Source organism: Akebia trifoliata, chromosome 14 (genome assembly GCF_017979445.1).
Source record: "Akebia trifoliata isolate Shusen 1 chromosome 14, ASM1797944v1, whole genome shotgun sequence".
NCBI classification, from domain to species: Eukaryota; Viridiplantae; Streptophyta; class Magnoliopsida; order Ranunculales; family Lardizabalaceae; genus Akebia; species Akebia trifoliata.
This window is the reverse complement of record NC_141388.1, coordinates 25888429-25892315: the sequence shown is the minus strand read 5'-3', so window position 1 is coordinate 25892315 and position 3887 is coordinate 25888429. Positions and strand designations below refer to the sequence as shown.

At 34.5% G+C, this 3887-nt stretch overlaps 1 long non-coding RNA gene across 1 annotated transcript; it reads left to right on the top strand.

Annotated features, from left to right (window-relative positions):
• Window positions 1–424: 424 nt before the first annotated feature.
• On the top strand, window positions 425–1180 carry LOC147386622 (uncharacterized). Its single transcript, XR_015172105.1, has 2 exons — window positions 425–733; window positions 857–1180. It is a non-coding gene; the product is annotated as an uncharacterized LOC147386622 (long non-coding RNA).
• Window positions 1181–3887: the final 2707 nt, after the last annotated feature.

Sequence of the window (3887 nt, the reverse complement as noted above, 5' to 3'; positions counted from 1 at the left end):
TGCTTGATTCGGTATTTGACCATTTTCCTTAATAAAAAAAAAGATATTTTTTAGGTACATGCAAGCAATTTTTTTTTTTTAGCATTTTAAATTTTATTTTTTTTTATGTGTTAAATTGGTTGGTTAATTTTTATTAAAAAAGAAAAAAAAAAAGAGGAATACATAGTTTTTATATGTTAGGCGTGCTGCCCATGGACAGCAAGAAGGAAAATAAAAAATAATAACAAAAAAAAAAGGAAATTTTTTAGGTTCTGTGAAAAGTAAGGTGCTGGAATGGTTGGGGTGCGCTTAGTACTAATCGTTTTTTAACTTCTAAACCCAATCATTGTCATTGGAGTGCTGTTAGTAAAACAGCTATTTTACTTCTTCAATCCTTTTAAACATGTTTTTTTAAATTCTGTTTCTTCCCCAACTCCAGCGTCTTCAACAGAGAACGATGGGTGGGTTCCCTCGGACCGATCGGTTTCATCCTCGTATGACCGATCATTTTTTTTTTTTTTGAAAAAACTTCTGATTTCTCCTGTAGGCCACGAATCTAGAAATCTCTGATTCGTCTCTTCGAGCAGAGGCGTATTGCAGACTGCGTTTGAAAGCTTAAATCACGATTGGAAGGGTAGGATATTGCGTTGCAGACCTTGAGATCGTTTCTCTTCGTTCGGATTGAACTTGATCTTGGTCGACTTCTCTTGCTGTTGTGGCTGCACCCAAAACACACGAATTCTTTCCTTTTCGAGTAAGAGATGATAAATGGATTGAACCGAGCAAACCCCCAATAATCTTTCCACCATTAATGTTCTGAATCGAGCTTCAATAACTTATTTTTCAATGATTTTTCCCTGATTTTCTTTAATTTCAGAAAGGGGTTTGTGGCGGATCATTGCTATAACGCTTTAAATTTGTGGGTTTCTACTGTGGTGCCGAAAGCACATATGTTGGGCGATGCCGACGATGATATTGAAGGCGATGAGGATTTGGGTAATAGAGTGGGGGATGATAGATTTGCAGGTATCGTTAGGAATCCTAGTATTGGAGAATTCAGGAAGATTGAAGTTGGGTTTTTAGATAGAGAAAGAGAGATTTGTATCTCAGAACCTCATTGTCTTTGTTTCCTCAATAAACTGTGGTAGGAGTTAGTGTTCTTACAACTATTTCTGATTTTCGATTTACAAATTTTTGAAAATTAGATTCTCTTACAGTGATTGAAGGTCGAGTTGCTTCGTTATCTAATTTCTTTGCAGGAAAAAATATTTGAATTATGGGGATCACATATAAAAAAAAAATCAAATTTATTTTATTTCTACTTGTTGAGATTTGTCCGGAGCTCCATTGAAAATAGAAGGACTGAGTTTCATAGTTTCGACAGTCCTTGGAGGCTAAAATTGCCGATTGTTGGGTTTCCTCATTTCTTGAGCGAAATCTATGGGTGAGTGGTTAAGAAGTGTAAAATTTTCGAGTGTTTGACCTCTTTGAATTCGTAGAACAAAGGTTGTAGAGGATGAATTGTTCCTATAATGTTGCAGATTTTGATCGGTTGGAGGAGTGTTTTACAGCAAACAGGTTGCCATTTGAAAAAAAAAAATAAATAAAAGGGTTTACTGGCAGCCCTTGCTTGAGAATGATTTTTGAAATTCTTTGGGGAGCTGTTATTGTCACACCAATTGCTAGTAACCTCACATCAGTTGAGGGAAATTATTGATTCACATGAAAGTCGATGGCCCTAGTAAAAGTTGATGTGGCAATAACAACTCACTTGTCATTTACATAAATAAAAAAAAATTATTACATGGGCAGTACTCTAAATTTTTTTTTTATGATAAAACTTTTGGATCTTAAGTGAATGTGATTAACTTACTAACCAAGTAGGATTTATATCTTACCAAAGGTCTTTGAGCTTGTATTGAATATGATTTAAAAGACAAATTCTTTTTCCTTCAATACAATTATTTGTTCATCAAATTTTTTTTCATTTTTTAATGTGATTTCATATCCACCCATTTTCAAAATTTGGGATTCAAATATTATTCTTTAAAAAAAAAAAATTTGAATTTTAATCTTAGATCCAAACTTTTTTTCATTAAATCTAAAAAATTATGAAATTGGATTATCAATGAGATGATTATGTTGGCTTAATGACGCTCAGTAAAATTTGAAACCTTATGAAGTATTCAAGTCAGCCTATGATCTAAAAAGATTTGCCATGCATATAAAAATAAAAAAAGAAATATCTTGTGATTATCTCAATGATTGATCGATGATTGGTTATTTGTGTGCTATCTTGATTAATCATTTTCGTTCCACCCTGATTGATTGTCTATCTAATATGCTATGATTGGATTGATATTTTTTATGATGTGCATGATCTGATCTTGAACTGGATGTCATAGATATTTTTTTATATTTCTAGATCAATATATGAAATCCATACTTGTGTGATTTGATCTAGTCCATAGACCCATGTGTTTGAAAAAGGCCCCGGGCACACCCCATCCTGTTTTGCACACTTACACGTCCTATATAGCCAACGTGGCACTAGTGCGTGGCCCGATCTCTTCGGAGATGCGACGTCATTCATGAAAACCACAACTCCAGTCACGTACCTTAGGGTATATCAAACTGAGGCATCAATACCGTCTGATCAGGTGATTCTGAGAGATATATTGATGCACCCAGGCTGGGGAAACCTGAGCCTTTGTCCTATTGTAAGCCACACAGTCACATGTCCCGATTGCCAACGTAGTACTAGTACGTGGTCGGTCCCCTCGTGGGATGCCAAACCATTTATGAAAGCTACAACCCTTGACTCGTACCCGTAGGTATAAAATGTAATCTAAGTATATCAATTGTACTTCTTGGTCAAAACCGGTGCCTAAGTAAGATCTTGCCCCGCTGTACCCTACTGTACGAGGGGGATAGACTACGTCTATTCTAGACGAGAGGTATTTAAGTGGGCCCTTGCTCAGCATTGTGCGCCACCTCTCAACTGGAGATCAAACTGGCTGTTTTTGGCTTCAAAGAAGTGAATTGAAGTTTTAGATTATCGCCTATACGGTATATCAAACCAAGTCACCACGTATCGAAAGGTATATAGGTGTGCTTGGGCAAGGGTGGCCAGATACAAATGCATTGCACGTAGTAAGCTTAGAGTCTAGAAACCTTCCCAGTAGGTCACGACTCGAACTTATCGTGAGTATTCCCGGGTTGTTTATTGATTGGAACCTGTTGATTGATGAATGTATGTGAGTGATGTGAATGATAAGATCCGAGTGCATAATTGATCTCAAGGATAAAAATATTATTTTTAAAAAATCAAAATGGGTGCACCGACCCAATAAAAAATCCATTCTTTTATAATAATGACCCAGTCCATCCCGATCCAATAGTCCTGATGGACCAGGCCATTTAAATCAAAATGGAAATCGAATTTTCAAAGAAGAAAAAGAAAGTATTTTCTAAGAAAAAATATTTTCCAAAAGAAGTGTTTTCCAGAAAAAGTGTTATTCTCTAGAAAAAATGTTTTCTAGAAAATGTTTTCCATAAGAACAAGATTTTCCAAGAGAAAATGTTTTCCAAATAAAAACTATTTTTCAAAGAAAAAATGTTTTCCAGAAGAAAATATTTTTCAAAAGAAAAGAAAATGAAAGAAAAATGATATACAAAAGATATATATTTGCATGAAAAATTATTGAAATATGTTTGAAGTTGTTATTCAATGAAAACATTATTTGTCAATATTTTTCAAGAATTATTTTTCTTCTGAATAATCATTAAATGGATGAACTTTTTAATGGATTGGTGCACAAAATTCAATAAAATCTCAGGGTTCATTTAAAATGTTATCAAGGGGGTGACACTGAAATTGGTTAAATTCATCTTCAAAGAGGTTTAAG